Consider the following 26114-nt stretch of genomic DNA (forward strand, 5'->3'; position numbering starts at 1 on the left):
CTTTACTTCCCTGAACTTCTTTTTCTCATGATTGTAAATGCTGAACTACATTTTTCTTATGTCCCCAGTACAGGGTGGTTGGGTTTTTTTGGTATGATTCATAATCAGCTGCTTTGAAATCTAATTTTTTTTCCCCATGACTTAAGTGAATGTGTCATTGTCACTTGGGAACAAGCAACAAAAAGCATGAACAGGAGCATGTTCAGCACAGCGAGCAAGGCCAAATATTTTTGGATCTCCGTCTTCCAGCACTACTAGAATGATTTCAAAGTTTCTCCCCTAGACCTCGCTTTCTGCTGCAAACTCCTACCCCTTGCTGAGAATTCAGAAGTGGCTGTGCCAATTCAGCCTTTCATTTTAATTAAATCTAAAAATCAGGAGTTATTTAATATTATTTTATACTGCTTAAAGCCAGTAATTGGACTCCATGTGCCTCTTCTCTTTGCAGCCAAGGGCATAATTTTGGCAGGTTCACACAGCTTTTGCTCACAAGCACCAAGTACATAGATCCTTCAAGCCAACTGGGACACAGCTAACAGATGCTCAGAGAGGATGTTATGGGTGGTTTTTATAAGGGCCAGGCTCCCTTTTGCTGTTAGACAGGATTCTTCACCAAGGTGAGCCAGGAAAAACTAATACCTAAGTAGAAGTTCCTTAGCAAGACAATAACAACACAGCTAATGCCCATGTCTTTTCCAGGGCTATGATAAACCCAGCTCCAGCGCAGGGAAAAATGAGGTTACCGGAGAGGAACCTGGGCCCAGGTACCACATTCTGTCTCGTTCAGAATACAAGCACCTTCAGCTCTGACCCCTCTCCAGCTCCACCACAGCACAACCATTTCCCCGATCCTGTGACTCACACCGCATGAGAAGACTCGCTATATTTGCAGATATGGCCCAGTCTTGATCACTTTGCTTTGGACCAGGAACAAGATTAGAGCGATTTAGCTACAGGGCTGTGAGCAAGGTGGACAAGGGACACCTGGCTCAGCACCGCTGTCACTGTGCAGCCTCCCTCCACGGGCAAACGTCCCCGGCTACCCACCAGCCTGGTCAGGCTCTGTGGGTATGGCAGATGGGGCTGTGCCTGCAGCCCTGCCACCAAGGAGCTGGAGTAAAAGTCCCCGCGGATCCCAGGGAGGTCCCTTGGACTCTGTTCTGCCAGCTTTTAGCTAGCGGGCAGCAACCTCGGGGAGGGGCAGGAGGCACAGCAAGCACCTGGGGAAGGATGCCACTGCACCTTGCCAACCCTCCAGCAGCAAAGCTGGTTTGGGAGCTGCCTCCATCCCCCTGCCACCACCCCCACGCCTCCCTGCCCGCACAGGAGGGCTACCACACCTTTCCCCGGTGCCAGTTCAGCTGCTTGCCTAACCACAGGCAAGCTGGGTGCAGGATCACACGTGGAGTTTAAAAATAAAACCTCCAAAAGAGCGCTGTGCTCTTTAAAAAAACCCAAACAATTCGCCCCCAAATCAAAACATCTCACAGGTCTGGCGCAAAGCGCAGCCTCGCCAGAAGCTGAATCAGCTCAGGGAGGAAGCAGCACCCGCCAGCTGCAGAGGAGGGAGAGAGGCACAAGGAACTGGCGGCAGGATGGAAACCACTGAACTCCACCCTGCCCCGAAAAGAAAGGGGAACAGCACTCAGCCTGACTGCTACTTTTGCAGACAAAGGACTACTACAAGCATATTAAAGTCTCTGGGAGGCAACCCCACCGGCTTGATGCATGCTTCAACATAATGCATGTGCCCTGCCAGCAGCAAGCCTTCATCACCGTGTGCGTGCAGTCTCGCAGCACCTGAGCCACCCAGACACCAGGCTACGCGAGCTCAAAGCAGTCCAAGCCCTAGCTGTACTGATGGTCTCAGGTTCACAAGTGGCAAATAAGGCGTGTTTTTATTTACTTTTCATTTTTAAGCACTCAGATTTAAATTGCTCTACCTTCTCAAATTGATCGCAGGAACAAGGAGATTATTGGTCTTAAAAGAAAATGCTGACACTTCCTCAATCATTTGACTCCAGAAGCTGGGGATAAACTATTTTCAAGACTAGTGACAAAAACGTACAAATCTGCAATAACCTACAAGACAAACACACATCTCTCCCTCCGGAAGCTCCCCTCCACAGCTGTCAAGCAAGACCTCTTGCGAACACTGCCACACGTCTCCCCGTGTCTGCACCTCGCTCACACCAGCTTCCTTCAGCTCACCAGTGGCAGCCAGGCAAGGCGCTTTTTAATCCCATCTCTCTGCTGCTCAAACCCTGCCACTAGAACACTCATACCCATCAACGGCCCAACGTTGAGTTGGAAGTCAATGACTAGTGGTATACCCCAAGGGTCAACACCGGGCCGAGTCCTGTTCAACATCTTCATCAATGATCCGGCTGATGGGGCAGAGTGTACCCTCAGCAAGTCTGCAGATAACACAAAACTGGGAGGAGTGGCTGATACACCAGAGGGTTGTGCTGCCATCCCGAGGGACCTTGACTGGCTAGAGAAACGGGCCAACAGGAACCTCATGAAGTTCAACAAGGAGAAGTGCAAAGTCCTGCACCTGGGAGGAACAACCCCAGACACCAGTATATGCTGAGGGCCACCCAGCTGGGAAGCAGCTTGGCAGAAAAGGAGCTGGGGGTCCTCACGGACACCAAGTTCAACATGAGCCAGCAATGTGCCCCTGCTGCAAAGGCAGCCTGTGGTGTCCTGGGCTGCTTTAGACAAAGTGTCACCAGTAGGTTGAGAGAGGTGAGGCCACACCTGGAGTACTGCGTCCAGTTCTGTCCCCAAGAGAGACATGGACATACTGGAGAGATTTCAACAAAGGGCCACAAGTACAATTAAGGGACTGGAGCATCTACCCTATGAGGAAAGGCTGAAAGAGCTGGGACTGTTCAGCCTGGAGAAAGGAAGGCTCAGGGTGGAACTTGTCAATATATATAAATACCTGAAGGGAGAGTGCAAAGAGGATGGAGCCAGGTGCTTTTCAGTAGTGCCTGGAAACAGGAGCAGAAGTAATGGGCACAAACCAAAACACAGGATGTTGCCTCTGAACATCAGGAGATGCTTTTTCACTGTGAGGATGAACGAACACTGGCACCGGTTGCCCAGAAAAGCTGCAGCATCTTAGAGATATTAAAAACCCATCTAGACATGGTCCTGGACAACTGGCTTTAGGAAGCCCTACTTGAACAAGAGGGTTGGACCAGATGACCTCCAGAGGTCCCTTCCAAACCTCAACCATTCTCTGATTCTGTGTGATTCTGTGATCTCAGGAAATAAAACCCACATCAATCTGTCCCCCAACGTTATTATCAATGGTGGTTAGTATGATCCAATACCTAGACTAGGTTTCCCATGCACAGTAAGACCTCATCTTGAAGGTGGAAAACCAGCAGTGTGCTTCACTAGTTGTGTAAGAGTGCGCAAGTCCAGTGGGACTAGGGCAGTGGCTCTCAAACTGTGGTCAGATACCAGATGCCATGGAAAGTGACACCCAGTTGACAGCAAAACAATAAGCCGTTTGCCACAGCCATGCTTGGATAGTATCACCAGTCAACTGTTTAACCATGCAGCAGCATAGCAGAGAAGCGAGAGATGTTAAGAGCTAACAACATGCGCTGGTTCAAAAAGCTTGGAGGCTGATGGGATAGGAAGGTGAGTGGGGAAAGAAGAGCCCACATCTTCTGCAGCACAGTCACATATGCCCAGGGTTACAAAAACGAACTAGCCAGCACAACACACACTGTACTTCTACTTCATTTTTTTCCTGAAACTTAATCTTTTTTGAACCTCTGATAAGCTATTTTGCTTAGAAATTTTAAAGGCCATAAATGTGTTGCCTTTAAGTTCCATATTATTGGAAAAGTGAACAGTAGGGATGTCCTCACTCAGCGTTCACTGCTATGTATCCATTCCTATTAAAGAAAAAGTTAAATGTAGTATCTAAAGATCACCTTTTACCAACCCTGCAGAAAAGCACCGTTGCTTTGCTAGCTTGACAAAGGGCTGTGTACAACCTGAATTGGCAAAAGAGTTAAACTGTCATATGGACACTCACAGGTAGGGAGGTTGGGGGAGATCAAAACATACATGAATATTTATTATAGACTACAGAATCAGCTTCCAAACACTTCCCAAAACCACTCAATGCCTGCCAGGGCATCTTGGAGCTAATCATTACTGGAGGTCCCAGGAAACCCTTCCTTGTGCTGAGCTGCTGAGGCCTGGCCTCCAGCCAGCCTCGTCCCGTGACCACCCTTCCAGAGCCAAGGGCGTCAGCACCAAACGCTGAACTTGATCCACCAGAACAAGGAGCTTTGCCTGTGCTGAAAAAGGAAGACGTGTCAGACCCATCACCCACCTCCCTGCCATCGCTAGCCATTTTTCTCCACCATCTTCTCATTTGCAGCTTGTCTTTGCCTAAAGGCAGAGCAATCATCTGCCCTGAGCAGAAAAGAAAGCCGTGAAAGCTATAAACTTCCTAAACATCCCTCCTGCCAACACCTGTCATTTGCTTCTACATTTCCTATTTGCTCTGTTTTCATTTAAGGTATTATATGACTCAGACAAGGCCTCAACAGCTTCAAAAGAATTCCCATGTCTGACTGCTTCAGCTTTATTAAAAGTAACTGAGCCATTGATCATCATCAGAATATGTAGTCCCAGGATAAACGATATCATTTGTAAACAAATGATCCTGTGAACACAAACACTCCACCAGCCGCAGATAAGAAGGAAACAAGAACGTGGCTGGGGAGCCAAGAAGCACCCCCAGCACACTGGCAGATCATCTTAGGGATAACAGAGAGTCGCACCTTTATGAGCAGCCCAGCTAACAAGAACATGCTCCTCCAAAGGCAGGGTGAAGTGGAGAGGTCATTTTCTTTTGCTGTTGTCAAGTCTCTAAATGCAATTTCATGCCGCTGTCTTAGGAGGCGAGCAAGCAAGACTGCTCATCCCTAATATGACCAATTCCCTATGCTCAGAGAGGATGGGTTTTTTAGCTGACGGTTTCCATACACGCCCTCGCATGCTGCATTTCATGGCTGACCAAAGTGTGAAGGCTGGAGAAGGGAATGCATGACTGCATGGCAACACCTGTGAAAAAAATCAAACTATTTTCCTTCCCTTACCTCCAGCTAGCTACAAACAGGATCAGCCTGTCTGGGATATGAAACTTGCTTCTACAGAAACAAATTTATGAAGATCAGCACCATGGATTAGAGCACATAAAGAGTGAAAGATGCTATATAAAAGTCCGTTGAAGCAACTGCCAGGTACAATCACTCATTTTTCAAGAGTAGCTGACCAAATATCCATAAAAACAGGTAGGAATGCTTTTTAAAATAAATGCCTTCATATGAAGGATCAATGTTTCATATTGGAAAATTTAATGGACAACTCTTGGCAAACATTTCACTTGAATACGGCACAGGCTCAACAGCTGCTGCTGCTGGAATGGAGCAGCTATTGTGCAATTCTGTTTTATGGAAGGAAAAGGACGCCGAAATCTGCATCAGATGCCCTGCATTCCCCAACCGAGAGTATGTTTAGCGTATTCAGTTGAACACCACACAAATCATATGGAAGCCACCAAGAATCTGCAGAGGTTTGTCAAACAGAAAGTAGGCATCTAACCAAGAATAGGCCCAGCAGAGCAGACACAGCCAAGGTCTTTCCAGTCTGCAGACAGAATCCTCAGTACCTAGAAACAGTAACTTGGTAAGACAGCGTCCCTGAATCAGCTGGGGCAAGTGCCTGCTGTTCCAGGAAAACCACTTGGGAAAACCCTCTTTCAAGAAATCATTGTGCATGGAGGGGGAAAAAAAGAAACAACCTCACGTTATCCTCACTGCTGGGCGAATACATCATGTGATCCAAAACATGTCAGCTAGCCACCAAAAAGTCCAGCTGAGCTGATGCCTTGAGGTGAAATTCAGCTTGCTTAAGTTCATACAGAGTATGTGTATGAGCAGCTTACTTGCTTTGGGGGCTAAGGGTGTTCATCAGTGTGTAAAGGTGCTGAAGGAAAGAAATGGCAGCACTGCCACGTGGTTCTTCAAAAGAAATGCTGTAGCAGTCGGCAAATTCAGGGCTCATCTAAACTCAAACAGCTTCTCTAGGCGGTCTAGAGTTTCCTTTGAAGTATATATCTACGAGCACATATGGTCCTGGAGCATATCCACACACATTCACCAGAAGGGAATGAGAGTGGGTGGAATACATAAGACTACCCCTAAGAAAGGGAGGAGGAAGAAGAGAGAATAAAAATCCTGGCATAAACAAACAGCTGCTATTTCTAGCCCTTCTGGTTGAACCCCTCCTCCATCCCGATGCCACTCTGCAAGATGCCTTGTTCAACTTAAGAGACAAACGGAGAAATAAAAGCACAAGAGCATGCACTTTTACAACCCAATTATGGCCACTTACAAACATACTGTAAATCTATTCACTGCTTAACACACCAGGTACGTCCGGCAAATGCATTTGCTCAGTGTGTACCCAATGTAGCTTGATATTCTCCATGTAGCTTGAGCGTGCACATTCAAGCAATAAAAAATTAAATAAACGAAGTCTGGATTAGATTCAGTCCACAACAGCAAGGAAAAAAGAGTAATTATTGACAGTGGCTTGGTTAAGCTTAGAAAAGCTTAACGGAAAAGGATTTTTCCATAATTGCCATCTCTAACCTTTTATCCAAGTTCAGTGGGTACATTAACTAAGTCAGCAAGAAGTTTAACCACTCCACATGAAATTAATAACTTTTATGGGCTGACCCATCACCCACAGCCTTCTCAAAGCTTTTTAGAATGAGAGCTATGAAGATGTTTCTGTCCTTCCGTCAGGAAACGGTCCATACCACACTTAGCTGCTTAAAACAAAACAACTCCCCTCCCCGCCACCTTCAGCAGGCAACAGTCCCTGAAGACCAACCCTCCCTCTTACACGTTCTCAGGAGTAAACTAACCTTACCTACTAATTACAGGAATAAAACCAAGCTTCTCATCAGCAGCACATCCCATCTGCTGACCCACCAGTACCTCGCGGGGCAGCAGCTCTCACACCATCAGGGTATCCCTCTTCCTTTGCTCAGCCACCCTGAGGAGCACCCAATGCCCCAAATCGGGAGCTTCCCTGCTGGCCTCGGCACAGCTACCCCCTGTGCTCGCAGACACAAGTCAGCCCTTACGTCTCTCCGTCCCGTCCATCCACCCATCTGCAGAACAGAGCTCGCCAATGTTGAAAGGATGTGTTTCAAGTTCGGGTGCCTATAAAATGGCTGTGGAGTGAACCTGCACACCGAGTGAGAGCTTTCAGCCTGACTCTGTGTTCAGGTATACGAAGAACAAGATAAACTAGTTTAACTAACGCTGACCCAGTTTCACACTGGGAAGGACCAAAACAGACACTACAAGTTAAAATATATTCCTTAAGAGATGCTGTTCCTCTGTTTTGAAATAGCAAGCATGAAATATTTGAGTGGCTGTGATAAAATTCTAGGTGAGGACCAAATGGAGCAAAACCAGGTCAGCACCCCGACTTAACAAAATTATGTTGAAAACCATTAACAGGAGTACAGCGCACATGCTTTATAAGATAGTGCTCTCTTCACTGTCATAGACCAAGAGAACAAGAAAAATCAAAAGGAGGATAAACAAGGCTGGCTGGGAATTGATTGCCGCCTTTGAAATTTTAGTGGAACAGTTGGAGTAAGAAGCTGACTGTAGCTGAACTGAAAAATCACTATGTGTAGCTAGATTACTCATCTACTGTTAAACCAAATTAAAGTGTTCTTCCCACAGGCAAGGCTGAAGATTTCAGAAAAGCCATAATTTATAACTCGGGAAAGTTTAGAAGAAAGCTCTGCAAAACCGAAATGAATTTTGTACTTAATGGGCAAGAAAACAAAGGGCAGATGAAACTTCATGTTGCTTGATATGACAGTAAATACTACACAGCATGCAGGACGCAACTGAGCCAAGAAGCTGATGAGCTGCATTAAAGAAGGGTTCACCTTATCACGTCCCAGCTACAACCAACCTTCCTTGTTCTGCAAATCACCCTTTCAAGCTGTTACATAGTAGCAGAAGCAGAATAAAAATGTAGATTTTCAGCAACCCGGACCCTTATCGCAGCCAACACTAGGAAGCACGCTATCAATACGAGTTTGAATAGGCGATTCTCCTTAACGTTTTTTATAATTAGGTAGTGAACTCATCTACAGGAAGCGCGAAAAGCAAGCATGCAAGGCACAGGCCTTTTAGCAAAGCACCACAGTGAGTACTTTTGTCCAATTTATTTTCCAGGAGCAATCACGCCTTGGACAGAAGCCCATTTCTAACAATTTATTTTTCGTGTCTGGACAAGGCAATATAACTTCTACACAATTTAATCTCTTTGCTAATAGACTTAGCCGTTATAGCTGAAATACACAAGCTTAACAATAAGGCTAAAATACCCAGAATACTTAAACCCGAGAAATGTGTTTGCTGGCTTTAGTTCAGGACAAGTAGAAGTAATCGGCTAAAATGCCGCAGACGGGGGAACTGCGGTGACTGCAGCGAGACCTGCCAAGAGGTTACATTGGACTCCACACAACTGCCTACAGAAGAACAACCACTCCAAGCAGGGCACGAAAATCGGCTACAAAAAAAAATCTTTAATTGCCAGCAAAGCTCCTCCAAACGGCTGGGGAGCACCTGGGCACCCCAATAGCTTGCCTTGGCTCCTTGGGTCAGCGCTACCCTAAAATTACAGGGACGCTGGGCCGAAAACCCCTGAGGATCATTTTGCCCATCACGTTTCCCCATGCAGTTGTTTCGTTCTGCTTTCAAGCTGCAGTTCAGTGAACAGGCTGCAATTTACCTCTTCACCCTCACCCTCAAATTTGTTTGGATAAACAGGCTCTCCTTTGTTCCAGGCTGCTACTACATTTACACATTGTATTGTAAATCAGCCGGTACAAAGCAAGGCAGGCCCTTGAATGAAGACACTAGCATTTTTGTTCACAGCAAAATTAAACAAGTAAGAGGCACAGAACTCCATTTATAACCCCAGTATGGAAACAATTGGTTTTTAGAAGGTGAGAGGTTTTAAAAAGTTTACTAAACAAACCTAGCCAGTTACAGAGTCTATAGAGTCAACTCACAAACAAGTTCAAGGCTGTATAAACTGCCAAAGCAGTGTTATTTCTGAAGAGAACTTTAAACAGTTTAAAAGCTTGCTTTCTTGCCATTTCAAGGGCCCAAGAATTATTGGCAAGTGATTTAGCTTTTATTGACTACACAAATAGAGAGGAATTATTCACAGAGGAAGGGAATTAACTATTTGCCATGTCTATTAAAGACAAGAGACCTAAACAGCATCCAGGAATTGCAGGACAAACATCAGGGAAAACTTCACAGTAATAATAGTTGAGCAGAGGAATAGACAGCTATGAAGTCTTCCCCATCAGAAGTCCGGAGAAGAGGTTCAACAAGCATCTGTAACATACGGCTTAACCACAGCTGATTCTGCCTTACGACAGAGGATGGACTCTCTATATGGCCTCTTCAGATCCCACGCCAAACCAATTTTCCATTATTTTCAATGTTCTTTTAAATAAACTAAATTTGCCGAGACCTCTCCCATGGGTTGATAGTTCAGTACAGCCCACCAGAAAAAGAGATCAAACGTAGTCATTATTTCATAGGTGCCCAGGTTTTCTGGAAAGCTATCATCCCACTCCCATAACTGAGTAAGCATTCGCAGTAATAAAAAAAAATAACATAGAATTTGCACTGGCTGATCCAAAGGCTGGGAATAAATCGCATCTGATGTTGTCTGCGGTCCAGAAGTGAGGCCCTCTGATGGGATGCTATGAAGAAGCTTCGGCAGGACCTATGTAGGATGTCATTCACTGCTGCAGACAGCCCTATGTCCGTCATAAATTTCAAGCTTAAAAAATGAATCCCAAGTCTCAAACATAAGTTTGAGTGGCAAAAAATATTCTTATTTCTTTGATTAATTTAAGGGGGAAGGGGGCAGAAATGTTACAGATTTGGGTTTAAAAGCTTTTTGCCCTAATTACAAGAAGTATGTTAAAATAAGAAGTTTCTACAGACTCCTTTTAGTACATCTACCATTTGTGGTACAAAGGAACTCCACACGTCAGTAGTTTCAGATCAAAAAGAAAAAAAATCAGGAGAGAGAAGACATGTCCCCATTTGACGTTTCAGAAGCCAGGGCATCATGTTCACGTTGTAATTCTGACATGATCTGATGGTCCACATTTAACCTCAGCAGCAAAAGCAGGAACGGGAAGATGGGTTACAAGTTCCCACTCGCTCTGGTCCCTTCAGGGCCAGAAAGCATTTGCCAAGCACGATAAAAAGAAGCTCGATCTCTGCTTCGCCACCAGCCCCCGTGACACCACAGTTGGCTGTAGTCATTTCTTCCCTCAGGCACTCCCTGAACTAAGAGCCCTGACTGAGGTGACTGCCCAAGCCGCTGCACCCTCGGCCACAAAAAAAATAAAAAAATCCGATATGGTCGTGAGCATGGCAACTTCCCCGAGACCCTCGGAGCAGCCAGCTCCCGCCGGCGTGAGGGCTGCCCCGTCCTCCGCTGGGGAAGGATGCAGAGGGGCACCGCCGCGGCTGCTAGGAGCACTGGGCACACCTCCGCCAAAGCCTTCTCCCAAGCACCGCACGCGTGCCTCCCTGCCAGGGGAGCACGGCGGGCTGGCACGATGCCTCCCGCGAGACGAGTTCAACCCTCAGGCCCCGGCCGGCTCGTATCGCCCCCGTGCCCTGCCCCACGCTTCCAGCCCGGCCTCTTGCTAAGTGACCCACCTTTTATCCCACTTCTCCCCATCTTCAAACGCACCACTACCGGATTAATCGGCACTGGAGCGCTTCTCCTGTCACCAAGCATCACTTGGAGCACGACCAGGGCTTTGCCCTCTCTCCTCCCTCGCCCGAGCAGTGTTTTGGACGGGGACTCTTTGGTTCCATCCCTTTTACCTGAAGATGCCACAAAACATGGAGAGAGCACCTCATGGGACCAGCAGTGCTCTCACCTGAAGCCAGATCCTGACGTTTCTGCCCTGAGCCAACACAGGCTGTATGGAAATGACGTTCGAGGGAGTGAAAAGAAGCCAACAACCCACAAGCATGTGAGAGTCTGGAAACCCTGTAATTTGTGCTGTGAGGAGAGATTACAGCCCATCTGTCCCAGCCAGAGTACAAAGGAATTCAGAGTGACTTGTGCTCCCCCTCCTCACCTCCCCTGGCCCCCTGCTTAGCCAAATAACTAAAGCCAATACATATGTCCCTAACTTGTTGATATGATCTGCTACTTTGCCACCGCTGCAGCCCTCGTGGGGGCCCGGGCACTGCGCTTGGGAAACCCTACGTTATCAGAAACCATATCCTGAAATCTGGCGTGACACAGGCTTTTCCTATGGTTTAGTCTGAACCTGCACTGACGGGCTCTGAGTGCTCCACCACCAAGATTTATTTTCCTGCTTGAAGATAATGCTGCTGAAACATCTGTAAAAACAAATCCATACAATTCAATATTAAGCCCTTGCACTAAGTATTAAAGTGACACTGACAGATTAAAGGGACTCTAATATATATTTTTAATACCCCATTTTAAACTCTCCCTCAGATTATTACCCGTGAAAGAGTTTTTAATATCTATTCTTTGCCTTAGGTGCGTGACACCTGCCTGTCCTCCATTTTTGCCCCATTTTTGCTCCAGGTACACAACACTTGCCAAGGCCAACCTGGCATTTTACTAAGCTCTGCTCCAAAGGCAGCAGTGGCGGAGGTCGGGGGAACCTGCACATCACCTGCGTGTCACCCACACAGCCAAGGGCCGGGACAACGCGCACCCGTGGCTCCCCCAGACACACGGCGAAGGAAAACCGGGAGGCAGACGTTCCCCAGGGAGGGAACATCACCACCCCAATCTCCCACCGCAGGAGCGGCCCGACACCGGCTGCTCTTCTGGCAGCCACCTGGGCACTGCCGCTCACCGCCAGCGCGGGATGGGAATAGGTATTGAAATTCTCTAACAACAGGCAACTCAACCTGTCACTTCCCATTTTAGTAATTTCTTGTTCTGACAAGCAGGGGCAAATTTGACCAAAAGGCTCCTAATAGGAAGACCACACTGAGTCCTGAACAAAGAACAATGTGCCTAAAAGCTCTCAACTAGTATCGCTGCGGTGCACACAGACAATAAGGAGCTGCAAGAAGCTTTTCTGTCTTAGGTGTCTTCGGCTATACGGCAACTAAAAACCGGAGCAAAATGATTTAGCAAAAAAACCTCAAAATCAAACCAAACAAACATCCCCTGACAATATCCCTTCAAAGACACAAAGAAATAACTCCGTGCCTTTATTGTTCTTAAATAAAGGCAGGCAAGAAAAAAGCGCGGCTACCCGTGGAAGTGCTGCAAGCGGAAACCCCCAGAGGACAAGGACAATAGGGACCCAGCGCCCATGATGCCACCGTCTCAGCCCTGCGCCCAACAAGTTCCTTCAGCTACTCTGGGCCTTGGTTTCCACATCTGCAGAGTGGGGATAATAACAGGTCTTTACATCACAGGGGTGTTACAAAGATCAATTAGTTAATGTCTGAAAAGCGCTTTGAAGATATAGCAGGTGGTGAGTATTATTATGCAAATAACATGATTTAAGAAAATCACAAGTGCTGGATTAATACTAATCCCTTTGATATTTAAAAGACACCATTTTTTCATATTTTAAAGCAGTGAGCGTTTATGCTATAGCTTTCCATGGCTGCTGCAGCAACAATTTTTAACCTTTTCTTTTCATACAGCTCAATACCTAAAACTCCTTTGCAGATATCTTCACAAAATCCAATCGCGACTCAAAGCTAAGAGTAGTGCAAGAAATTTTGCATGTTGATGAACTGGATAACTAGATCCTACGCAGGAATATTTCTCAGAGGATAGAATGTCACAGGCCTAACTTACTGTAACAAACATTGCAGAGTCTTTCAGTTTTAGGGCTTTTTTTGGAAGCACACTAATTTCACGCATAGAGGCATTTGTAAAACAATATAGCTGCTACCTAATTATGCCATTTTATGTGGTGGAAAGAGTGGAGAAAGAGAGAAGGATATGGTTCATTCACTTCTTCCAAGACTGCATATCTGAATTGTAAAAAAAAAAAACAAAAACAAAAACAAAAAAAACCACCTCATGTCTAATGGCCTCATTTGGTGGTCTTGCAGGACATCAGGCCATTGCAATGTCTGCTCCAACTTCCAGCAAGTGGCTGCACAACCATTTCTGCTTTAGGTGGACGCAAGGAGCTGGGCAGATGGCCACAAGCCAGCCCGGAAATGCAGCCTGGCTGAAAGCTTACAACTCACAACGTGAGACAAACACAAGTCAACAAGGGAGCCGAGGTGGGATCAGGACAAAGAACCTGAGATGAGCAGCAACATCAGAAACCAAGGGGAGAGCACAGGCAAGACCAGCCATCCCCCTGGTCTCCCGCCTTGCCTTTGCCAGACCTCTCTGAGAAAGCAAGACATCCCACTCAGTGCCTAAAACCTCCCTGTGCTTGCAGGACTTCCACTGCCACGTTCCCTTTCTGTGAGGAAGTCTGTTTCTTGTCTCCTGCACTGTAAAATTTAGTGCAAACCAGCTGGTGCGTTCGGTCTAGGAATCTGTACAATACTGCTGCGGTTAAAAACAGCTTAATATTAACCCCCTCTGGAATGCGTGCCTGAAATTGATATTAATGAAACAAGATCAGATATTAATATTCTGTACAGCCAGTTCCTCAAGCTGTGCTGTAGCATCAAATCAAATCTTTTCCCAAGTCAACATACAAAATACAAATAGAGGATGGCAGGTAGTATTGACGTGGGAGGAAGCAGCAGGAGCATTTTAAAACTTCAGAAGCTCTTAAGTTTGCAGCTATAGGCAGCTACGCTTCCTCTCCCACCGCATCTCCCACAGCAGCCATATTAATAGCTATTCAATACAGTAATAGGATCCAAGCTGTACACTTAGTTGTTGGGGTTTTTTTAATCTCCCAGTCAATATTAAAAGCATTTGGATGCTCTTTAGGAGGGAGGAATGATTTTGCACTCCAGGAACAGCAAGGCATTTGCAGTGCTCCCAACGAACACTGGTGAAGGATTTCCTTCGTGTGCCTCTGCTTGTGACTGATGTTGTGATACTTTATTTTGACCGGACCCAGTTGTACAGATTCACAATTTAATTTTCTTGTGTAAACACGCGCTCAGTGTAATCTTAGTGCGTTCTTGTTAGTTGAAGTTATACAATTTACGTACAATATAGAGCCAAACCACCACCTGAGGGTCATTCTTCAGCCAGGAGGAGATCCTTGAAGGGCCTCCGAGCACAAAGGTCTTTGGACACATGATTTCTACTCCTGGATCTGCCAGGCCTGGGGAATAAATCTGCAGTTCTGATCCTGAGCAAATAAGTACAGCCTCATCCTTCACTTTGCTCTCCTGTAAAATGGTAGCCACCTCCTCTCCTGAAAAAGGTCTAATGATGGACCACCCCACTGAAGAACAACTCCCAAGCGGGAGGATGAGGCAGCATCATGCTTCTTCCATCTTCACAGGGGATCAAATCCCCCTTTCTAATCCAAAGGAGAAAGTGAATTTCTCTCTCAAGATTACACCCCGCCCACAGGTGGCTTGAGGTTTGGTGTACTCCATCCCCACACCTTCAGTTAATTCACCTTTTCTGAATGTTTTGAGTTTGTGCAACTGCTCAATTTAGGAAAGCAATCTGGTTTTCTTGTAATCAGCTATTCAGTTTGAGGTACATTGGTCCATCTTATTTAAGTAGGCCATAGATATTTATAGCTAAAATTAGAAACAGGAAAAATATTACAGCATTCTCAAAACTTTCACATGTGCAGCCTTGTCACACCAAAGAGATAAAACCCAACTTAGATGTCACCTAGGTTTTTTAATCTCTCGCTTCAAACAGCCAAATAATATGAAGCGGCTGCAAGGATTGCTCCCATTAGCCAGCCTTCCCAGCACTCAGCAATCTCCTGCCAGGTTTCTCCAGACAAAAGGATGAAAAATAAACATATTGTCCCCCCTATACTTAACATATACAGTCTGAAAAAAAAAAAAAAATCATCTTTAGACTATGTAAAAAAAAAGAAAGGAGTTATTGTAACTGTGACAGAGAAGTAGGTAAGATGTCGCCTTCTGTCTGACCACGGAGCAAGAGGAAAACCATTCAAACAGCCACTCAGAAGACAAAAAATAAATAAAAATCTGGATTCCTACCTGGTTGCTGATCTTTGCACAGCGTAAGCCAGGAAGGTCCAGTCTGTCCCACTGACTACCACTGCTTTTTCTTCCCCAGAAGATGCGCACAGAATGGAAATGGGTGTGCACTGAGGAGAAGGCTACTCTGATGATTCCTAGTTCAGCCACAAAGCTTCTGGACTGCTGATCTCCTGGCTTCGGTATGATCTGCATCACATTTGTAATTGTATTTACCTGGACAGCTTTAACCTCATTAAGGATTCACAGGTAAAAAGCAGATGCTGAATAAAATCTCATAAAGCAGTGTCTGTTTCATGGGGACTAGGCTAAGCAGAAGGCTACCTCAACTCCTAATATCTCTTAGGTTTGTAAAGAGGATATTCATAATTTCACTCAGAAAGAAAAATATGTCAATTGAGGTGAGGTTTATTTGAACTAAAGAGGAAAAAAAAAGTTACTGTGTGGTTTGGGATGTTTGATCTCATGCTTTATTGAAGCACAACTATTTAATAAGAAATTATTCCAGGAACATATCATCCTTACCTTGTGGCTAATATATATAAAAATGACTAAAATTGTAATATTTCCTCTGCCTTCAGGTAAACATAACAGCTTAGCATTAAATCTGTATTAAAAAAAAAAAAATCAGCTCATGCATTCTAGGGACTACAAGTACAGCCAAACTAGGCCCTTGCAGCTGAGTTTGCTGCTCTGCATTTGGCACAAGTACAACTGAAATATTCCAGAAGACAGATACGTTACATTCTTTCAGGTGTTTTGAGTTAACGTTTATGGTACTCAAGGAATTTCTATTAAAAAAACGCCTACCTTCAGCGAATTTCAAAACCTTCACTTGGGAAACATGAAGGGAAAGTTTTCACATGACAGAGCACACTTTCCTTTAAAAACACATCAATTGTAACTATAAAATATATTGTACATATTATATATATTACATATAATTTTATATTTTATATATACATAAAATATTTTTTTTTTATAACAGAGATCCTATTTCTAAAAAGTGGAGAGCACTCCATGCATATAGCTACTTTTATGAAGTGGTTAGACATGTGTGAAGGAGAACCACTATGGGTTATTACAATACTGCCCTTTGAGGCATGCTAAGGGAGTAAAATTGCTAATGAAGGGTCTTCTTTTGGGACAGGGGGCCTCCAGCTTTCTATTTGTGCTGCCACACATGTGAGCTTTAAATTGAAGTTGTGTTTGTGCTCATGGCCTCGTTAGATTATAATTCGACTGTTGATTTGAATTCCTGCAAGCCTCGTACACTTGGGACCTGCCCTCTCTCATTTGGAGGAGATCAAATAATGGTTATTCCTCTTTACAGCCACGCCATCCCCTTGTAGCTGAGCCTCAGGGTCGATAACCTTAGGTCTAGTTTTCACATTTAACAAATTTTCCTATTGCTTAATTGGCAAAGGCTGTTCAATACCTAGGCTGCAGCTAAATATATTAAGCATTAACCATTTCTTTGTCAGCTTTTTAAAGTCACATTTTTAAATAGTTTCCTACACTTGTCTCCTTGAATAAATACAGCATGATGGCATCTGCATATCCTATTACAGGTCTCATACCCTGCGACTGCTGTATATCCGCCATTCCAGCATCCAGACCCATGGTTTCCAAACCAAACCTATAAATGTCATGGTAGCACCTGGAAATCCTTCTAAGCTTTCTCCAAGAGCCTAACAGAGGTAAGAATCCTCGTATTTAGGTAAAGTCTGCTTCAAAGTTATTTTTTATATGTGAAGAAAATTATCGATACTTCTTTTACCCCATCCTTGATATTTTGATTTTCTTTCTCTGCTGCAAGCAATAAACTACCTTTACGTTCAATACATGAATAGTGGAGATTTTTTAAAGCCTCACATTTTACAAGGTTTTCCTAAAGCTTCTTAAGAATACGAATGATCTGTGCAATGGCTCCATACATTAAAACACAACTTGGGCGTACTGACCTGATTCTCTCTCTTTATTCATTACTTAAAGAGCTACAAGCCATCCTGGGATGCCTTGCAGTAGGAGGGAAGGTACATAACTAATTTCCTAACTGCACTGTTTACTTGGCATACCTTGTGGGCAAAAGTTGGCACGAAGGGACTGGAAGCTGTTTGCTTTGAAATTATCACCCCATTTACAAGATTCAAGAGCAAAGTCTTCTAAGATGAGGTAAGAGGGAAAAGGAAATGACTATGTGCATGGTTAACACTACAGAGTGTGCTAGCAGTGCATGGGGGGTCATTAGCTGAGAAAGAAAACCAACAGGTACTGAGAAAGCTCCCCCACGAAGTGCAAATGGACATGGTATTTAGAGCACCCATAAGGAATAAAGGCACTAGCCAGTTCTATGCAAAATGGCTGTATTCAGTTTAAAGCCACCTCATATTATTCCCAATGGAAGCAAAACTATGCAGGGGCACGGTTGCTATTGAAAGCACGAGCTCAACACCCTAACTTTGTTTGCAAAAGCCTCCTCTTTCCTGACTAATAGGGCCACCCAGGAGAGGATGGGCAGCAAAGGAAAAGAGCGTGGCTTGATAACACAAAGAGTTTGGCAACAAAATTAATTTAAGCAGGACTTGAATCCTCTTTTTTTTTTTTTGGCCTTCCAGCTTCTCAATCCAACATTGCAAAATAACATGTGTTTGCAGGGCCATGCTGTGAAACACATCAGAGATGCAGTGAAACTTTTAAATATTATTTTTAACAGCCATGTAATAACTACATCTAAGATGGTATAATGCCAGATCAGCTCTCCTGTCCAGTTCACAGCACAGCACCACAGGATAGTCATGGTAGCACAACCAAGCAGCTACTGGCCAGCAATGGCAGAACTACTTACAGCAGAGCTGCTACCGAAGACTTCATATCATTGAATGATGGTCTGTGCATGCTGCTAACCCACTTGGAACAGAAATGCTCCCCTCTCTGCCAAGTCATCTCATGGGTATGGAGAGCCTGATGTAAAAGTGCTTTGTAGAAGGCTTTGCTTAAGCCAGGAAATCTGGGGATGCAGGTCTGCTTTTGGACAGGGGCTATTGGGGAGAGGACATAGGATAGCTTATAGAATTAGCAGGTCGCCACCCTTCCTGGGCAAGAAGGAATGCTGCAGCATCCACTTGCCCTACTTATATATGACTAAGATACCAATAAACCAATAAACTGTATTTTTCATCTACAGATTCCCCCAAATTTCCCCAAAAAGAGGCAATGCCAAAATAATTTAAAAAAAAAAAATCAGAGAGAAATGAAATTACTTGCTAAAGGCAGAAACAAAAAACTAGAGTGTATGAAGTCCCCAGTCAGGAAACCTACAGGACCCCACTGCATACAGTGGATCACACAGATGGCATTCTGGACACCAAACTTACACACAAAGCAGCCCCGACTTCTTCTGGTACTCCAGTAGATATGCCTGTTTCATCTGACCGATGCCACTGAACTATTAGCATGGTGTAGGAGCATCTCAGTTTGGGACAGAGACACAGCAGCACACAACCTGGCCATGCCAAGTTACTGTACGTGGAAGGTGTGAGCAACATAGAAAAGTCTTGTGAGAGAGAGAGAAAGGAAGCAAGTACGTAGCCATTTCTGGCCACAAATTTACCAGTCTCTTCTTTTTCCAACAAGCTGAGTAATGATGTACAGCAACTTTGCAGTGCTGCCTTACTCAAAAGCTCCTAACTTCCAAGGCTGCTAAACCCTATTCTGATATCAGAGATCCTGTTCAAGTATAATCCAACCAGATTAATTATGCCACAGACAACAGAAAACACAGTCTGCCTCTTCAAATTATCAGTAGGAGAAAATACCATGAAGACTTTAGTTTCAAGGACGCTGTTTACATTTACTCACTTATTTCACAGGCCTCAGGATCAAAATGAAAAGATAATAACTAATTGCTACAACTGGGAAAAGTAAATTGGAAAGTCCTTACCAAGTACACCTGTACACAATAATTTGAACAGTGGCCATATAAGCAACACAGATTGCAAAAGTGCAATTAGAGAAGTGGAAAGTGTTACTCTGAGCAATTGAGATACTATGTTTTGATAACTAAGTTACCTTGGAGATGATTCACATGCACAAGTTGCTTAATGTCATTTTACACTACAGATCCAGGAGGTATAAAAATACACATAAAAATCACTATTAAAATCACACAGTATCCAGGACAATTACAAAGTAAATACTTTTTCTTGCCAGATTATTGCACTAAATTTAAGGCTGTAATATTTCAACCAAAGCCCAAAGCACATAAACCCCACACAGCCACCTCTTGCCTCGATGCACCAAGCCAACTGCACTGCAGTGCTCTACTAGAGGACCTCCTCCTTCTCAAGCAAGCAACACACCACTTTGGAAGAAGAAACAGAGGTTTAAAAAAAAAAAACCTTCAGTCAAAATGAGTTCTTAGCCCACCTGAGCAGCACAACCACCACTAGCAAAAGGGACTTCTTGTGGCTCAGGCTTCTGTGCAAATAGCTTCCAGGATGAAGTGCTTTTTGACGTGTACTTGTTCCTGCTGGGAGAGACACAGAAAAGATGCTTCAGAGAATACATAAGACAAGGGACTGGGCAACATGCACAATCAAACAGAAATAGCTTGTTCAGTGGGTTTATGGGTATTCTAAGCAAGGAATCATTTTGGAGCTGGCATCTCAAGATATTGTAGAAAATTCCTCATTTTCATCTGTATAAATGCAAAAGGAGGAAGAGTAAGGAAGGTGAAATCTACTGATTTCACACTGAATACAGTAATTGAAGACTTAAAGATATGTCGTAACAGCCAAGAAACATCAAATCAACAGCATTTTACAAACAGGGTATCAAAACATATAGGCCAAATAGATTAAAAATTAGTTAATTGAAAGATGTCCAAAAAGTTGTCATTACTGAGTAACATCACCATGCAACTGCAACGCTCCTTTTGCAGTTTGCAACAACTGGAATTATGCTCTATATTACCTAAGTGTTTTATTAGCTACCTGGAAATAAGCATGTCCTTGGTGGTAAAATTAATGGATTACATGGTTTAGTAGCGTGATAAATAAAAACAGAAAGGAAATCACATAGTGTTAGCTCAATTACTTGTCAAGCTGGGCTCATTCCAACCAAAACAGTCTTAAGATACCTGAACACAGATATACGAATCCAGTAACAAGGAATGCAGGTAAGGTTTGCAAATCAGAGGACTGTGACCTTAAGAAGCAAGGAAATCAAAAGGGATGTGAAGGTCATCGTAGCCTCACAACTAAACATCACATTCAGAGCTTCTGTTATTAAAAAGACTAATGTGGTTCATTGCTGCAAAGATATGAGAGTGAATGTAAATACTGGATGGGGTGGGATAGGGTATGCAATGGTGAAAATTGACACTGAAATACTGCACCCAGTTCCATGGTTGATGCTCAGAAAAAGATGTTGAAAATTAGAAAACATGCAGAGCAGAGCCGCAAAAGCAATTAGCATCTAGAGGGGAAAAAAAGCATTATGTATAATCAGATTTAAAGATTCAGTCCTTCTGATAAGCCACACAGACAACTGACAGCTTACTTGATCATCTTTAAGGAAAAAAAAATTACCAGCAATAAAAAACACTTTAATACAGCCACAAGAAGACTTAAAAAGGACCAACAGATGCAAGCCAAAAGCATAGAAGACTCCTGTTAGAAACGAGAGATAAATCTGCACAGGGAGAAACAAACAGGAACAACATTCTTAAAGATGGATTCTCTTTTTCTCAATATTTTCAGGATAAGTTACGTTTTAGTCCAAGGAGTTGTTCGGCCCATGAGCAACAGCCGAGTGACGTGGTCAAATAACTGAAGGACTTGACGGCTCCTCTGACCCTAAACTCTGAATGATGGTCTCAACAACAAAAAAAAACCGCAAACCCTCAAACAAAACAAAAAACCCAAAAGGGTATTGCCCTGCATTTTCACTAATGCTACTGAACACTGAATTAAATGCACAATGGACTGTGAAATGCTTGCATATCTTCCCCCAGCTAAATGTCAAATGAAGAGGCCATCTGTTAATAAACATAAACATCACCTCTCTGGACTTCTATCCAATGTACTAATAAGTAAACTCATACCACCATTTAGTGCCACAGGATTGCCAAGGCAAGTGCAGTCTTTTGGTTTTTCATCTCAACAGCTTGGGTGGGCAGAAGAAGACAACACCTGGAGCACACAGCACATACATATTCCCAGTCACGAAGACAGCTTCGTGGCTGTAGAGTTATTGACTCTTGAAAAACTTCTTCAAAGTACTCGAAGACACTTTCTGCCTGAGTAAAAGCCTTTCAGAAAAAAACCACCTCCATTTAGTGTGTTTGGGAGGAAAAATAAGTATCTCAAAAGTGACCCATTGCAGTTGCTTTTCTAGGTTTGTATCTTATACCCATAAGGGTGACGTGCATGCATCGCAATCCCAACTAGTTCACATGGGGTGTTAGCTCATGAGGGAAAAAGGTCCAGCTGCTGATGTGTGAATCAAAACTGCACAGCAAAACCTTTTAAAGCTTTTTAACTACTTACTAATCCCACAAGACTGGAAATAGAAGAGGTTAAACTATTGCTTTCGTTGCCTTACAATTCAACGGGCCCAACATTAAGTTTATACCAATTTGTCTCATACTGATTAAATGAACATAGCACATAAGTTCAACACACGCTGTGGCAACATGTTAAGGAAGGACAAGTTAACAGTCTTCTCATGTATTTAAGAGAGAAGCTGCATATTTTGGACTTCTAATTGCAATGAGCATAACCAGATCCATTAAAGGGAAAGGACTAACCATTACAAGCTGAAGGAAACCGTAGCCTGCTACTATTAACCATTCCAAGCGCCATGTATCTTCAGGAAAGAAGCTTTTATTTGTTGTGTATACCTAGGCTAAGTCCAAGCAAAAGATTATTAAACCATCCTTCTGATTCGGGATGGGAGACCTCACCTTGTATTTCACTTGCACCCTTTTTACCAAATCAGTGTATTTTATTTTTTGTGCCCTCTGCTTTCTTCCTATGGTTAAATACATTCGACTAATCACTATTTTCCCACTGGGCAAACACTGGTTAAAGAACTGGTCCTTCATAAATTCTAAATAGTGATGCAACTAGGAATGCAAGAGCTAGATCTTTATATACAGCTCTTACATACATCCGTCAGAAAGAGATACTATCTCTTCTTCAACAATATAAGAGATAAACAAGAGCCCTGCCTGGGGAAAAAGATGCGAGGAGTTCACTCCTGACACTTCTACATATTTAAAACACAGTCAATTAGTATAGACAGAAGGTTAAGCTTGCAATGTGAGAAATCTTGATTTCTGCATCACTTCTCCAAGAGACCCAGCTATCACCCTAACAATCCCTCTAGACATAGCAAGATTAGTGTCAGGTTTATGAGAGCTTCCTTCAATCCAAATCAACACGTAGACCTAATCCAGCTTCACTAGAAATAGGCTAGCTAGGTCTTTTCAGCAATAAGCATGAACATACCTCGTTCTAAAAAGGTAAGTTCTGTAACAATTCAGTTGAAGTGCTAAAAGTCCCATGGATTTTTTAATTAAAGTCATGTTGATCACAGGCAGTTCCTGTGTACTTAATCTGGCAGAGTGTTCCCAACAGGTCTACCAGTGCAGGTCCAGCACAGAAGTAGGGGAAGGACAGCTTAGGGGCAAAAGCGTCTCCACAACTTCCTAGTTTGTTGTAGGACTGAGAAGGCTCTTAAACAACTTCAGCAGAAAGAAAGGAAGAAAGATGACATATCTGCAACATAAAGAAAACTGTGACTGTCAAGTAATACAAAATCCATTCACTGCAATTACCAGAATCATAGAATGGTTTGGGTTGGACAGGACCTTAAAGATCATCTAGTTCCAACCCCCCTGCCACAGGCAGGGACACCTTCCACTAGACCAGGCTGCTCAAAGCCCCATCCAACCTGGCCATGAACATTTCCAGGGATGGCACATCCACAGCTTCCCCGGGCAACCTGTTCCAGTGCCTCACCACCCTCACAGTGAAGAGTTTCTTCCTTACATATAATCTAAATCTATCCTTTTTCAGTTTAAAGTCGTTATCCCTTGTCCTACCACTTCACTCCCTGATAAAAAGTCCCTCCCCAGCTTTCCTGTAGGCCCCCTTGAGGTACTGGAAGGCTGCTATAAGGTCTCCCCGGAGCCTTCTCTTCTCCAGGCTGAACAACCCCAACTCTCTCTCAGCCTGTCCTCACAGGGGAGGTGCTCCAGCCCCCTGATCATCTTCGTGGCCCTCCTCTAGACTTTGTCCAACAGGTCCATGTCCTTCTTATGCTGGGGGGCCCAGAGCTGAATGCAGTACTCCAGGTGGGGTCTCATGAGTGCAGAGTAGAGGGGCAGAATCACCTCCTTGGACCTGCTGGCCATGCTGCTTTTGATGCAGCCCAGGATATGGTCGGCTTTCTGGCTGCAAGTACACATTGCCAGGTCATGTTGAGCTTCTTGTCAACCAACACTCCCAAGTCCTTCTCCGCAGGGCTGCTCTCAATCCACTCATCACCCAGCCTGTATTTGTGCTTGGGATTGCCCCGACCCATGTGCAGGACCTTGCACTTGGCCTTGTTGAACTTCATATGGTTTGCACTGGCCCGCCTGTCAAGGTCCCTCTGGATGGCATCCCTTCCCTCCAGTGTGTCGACCACACCACACAGCTTGGTGTCATCAGCAAACTTGCTGAGGGTGCACTCGATCCCACTGTCCATGTCACCAACAAAGATGTTAAACAATGCCGGTCGCAATACTGACCCCTGAGGAACACCACTCATCACCAGTCTCCATTTGGACATCGAGTCATTGACTGTGAACTCTCTGAGTGTGACCATCCAGCCAAATCCCCATCCACCGAGTGGTCCGTCCATCAAATCCACGTCTCTCCAATTTAGAGACAAGGATGTTGTGCGGGACAGTATCAAATGCTTTGCACAAGTCCAGGTAGATGATGTTAGTTGCTCTTCCCTTATCCACCAATGCTGTAACCCCGTTGTAGAAGGCCACCAAATTTGTCAGGCACGGTCTGCCCTTAGTGAAACCATGTTGGCTGTCGCCAATCACCTCCTCATTCTCCATGTGCCTTAGCATAGTTTCCAGGAGGAACTGCTCCATGATCTTGCTGGGCACAGAGGCGAGACTGACTGCCTCCACTTTTTACCCATGGCCTTAAATTAGTGATGCTAGTTAATAAGAAAAGCAAGTGAAACACTAGAAATAAGGTTTTAATTAGGTAACTAGCTTTTTGAAGATGACAGAGTTCTACTGAATAAATCAAAACTACTAATTTCACTTGTTTCCAGCTGTTTGCCTGAGGGCAGGTGGTGGAAGGGGGCATGTCAAAAATGAACCCAGAAAGGCAGAAACTCGGAAGCTAACCACAAAGGTGGAGGAAGGTTGGAAGCACCTCAGAAAGCGCTGGGTGGACTGTGTCTACTGACGAGTGCCAAGGCTTTCAAGCCTGGGGAGTTCAGCACAGAGTTAATCACCAATCCACATTGACACCGGCTCCCAGAAGCCAAATTCCAGAGAGAAACTAAGCGTCCCAATGAGCATGTGGCTGGCGACCACAGCTCTGCTGACACATTCCTGGGGACAAACTGTGCCCCACGTTATGGCGGTCTCAGGCTGAGCAATTGAGCAGAGGCTCATCATCAAGTTGGCTTAGAGATTTTTTTGATAATCATTACTAACATCTGTTAAGCACAGACACTTTTGGACGTTATGTCAACAAGTCTTCCCTCAACTATCCGAGATGGAAACTTGGAGAGATCCAAAAGCTATGTATTTCCAGAGACTTAACTACAGAGACAGAAACAGAAATACTTGATGGTAACAGATAACAAAATTACTATCTGTCTAAAGAAAATAGGTCCCAACTCTGCATGGTCCCCTGAGCAGCTCTCCAGTCTGCCCCGTTGCTCCAGGGCTTGGACAAGCATGTGCCCTCCCCTTCCTCCATGTACCCTTTGGAGCCTCCAGAGGCGAGGACTCCATGGCCTCTTTTTGTAGCCAGATCTGAGCAATTTTGTAGACAGTTAGAGAGCTTTTTGTACTACTAAGCCACTGATAGTTAGACAGAACAGCTATTTTCAACTTCCTATTTCCACTTTGTCTACATGAGTTTTGACCAAGCAAAGAGTAGGACATTAAACCACTTACTATCCAAATATTAGTTGTTGGATATTTTTTTTTTTTAACAGATACCCCCCTCCATGACTGACTTAAGCTGTGGTGTTCTATTTTTTTTTTTTAACAAGTATTAACAGACCAATGTCAAGTCCAAGCCAGCCTCATACTTAGAATTCTTAAAGTAATTCTCCACTAATTCTAGCTACCCCTGGCTTTATTATAGCTAATAATAGCCTTTTTTTTGTTGTTGTTCTAATGGTAGCCATTTAAATAGAAGAGGATCCCCCCCCACTATAAACTGAGCTTCACAACTTCCCATGGTGCATGAGAAAACCTGCAAGAAAAGTCAAAATAAGTATCCACTACTGAGTTGAACTAGAAGATAAAGGTGAAGAAGTAGGAGGAACACCGCATTGGGGGTTGTTTGTTTACTTAATTCCATCTTAATTATTTAGACTCTCATCTTGCTAACAGCTGTGCAGGTGCTAACTTTACTTCAAGAAGGACCTACAGTTTTTGTTTGCATAAATCAAGTACATTTAATCAAGTGCACATTAGCTCATCAACACATTGGATCTGATGAGGAATTGCATAAGTGACAATGCCAAGCTATTTTGGTGAATATTCATTAT

General features: G+C 44.1%; 1 protein-coding gene across 3 annotated transcripts in view; it reads right to left on the bottom strand.

The window, feature by feature from the left end:
- Positions 1-26114, bottom strand: part of PLXNB2 (plexin B2) — a 261372-nt gene that overhangs the window by 231671 nt on the left and 3587 nt on the right. For 2 of the 3 annotated variants that reach the window (XM_075024963.1, XM_075024964.1), the window contains exon 2: positions 19737-19839. The gene's annotated coding sequence lies outside the window, so the exon portion shown is untranslated. The remainder of the gene's footprint in view (positions 1-19736; positions 19840-26114) is intronic. The other variant, XM_075024965.1, reaches the window with a different exon arrangement.

The sequence above is a fragment of the Buteo buteo genome, chromosome 4 (assembly GCF_964188355.1).
Source record: "Buteo buteo chromosome 4, bButBut1.hap1.1, whole genome shotgun sequence".
NCBI classification, from domain to species: Eukaryota; Metazoa; Chordata; class Aves; order Accipitriformes; family Accipitridae; genus Buteo; species Buteo buteo.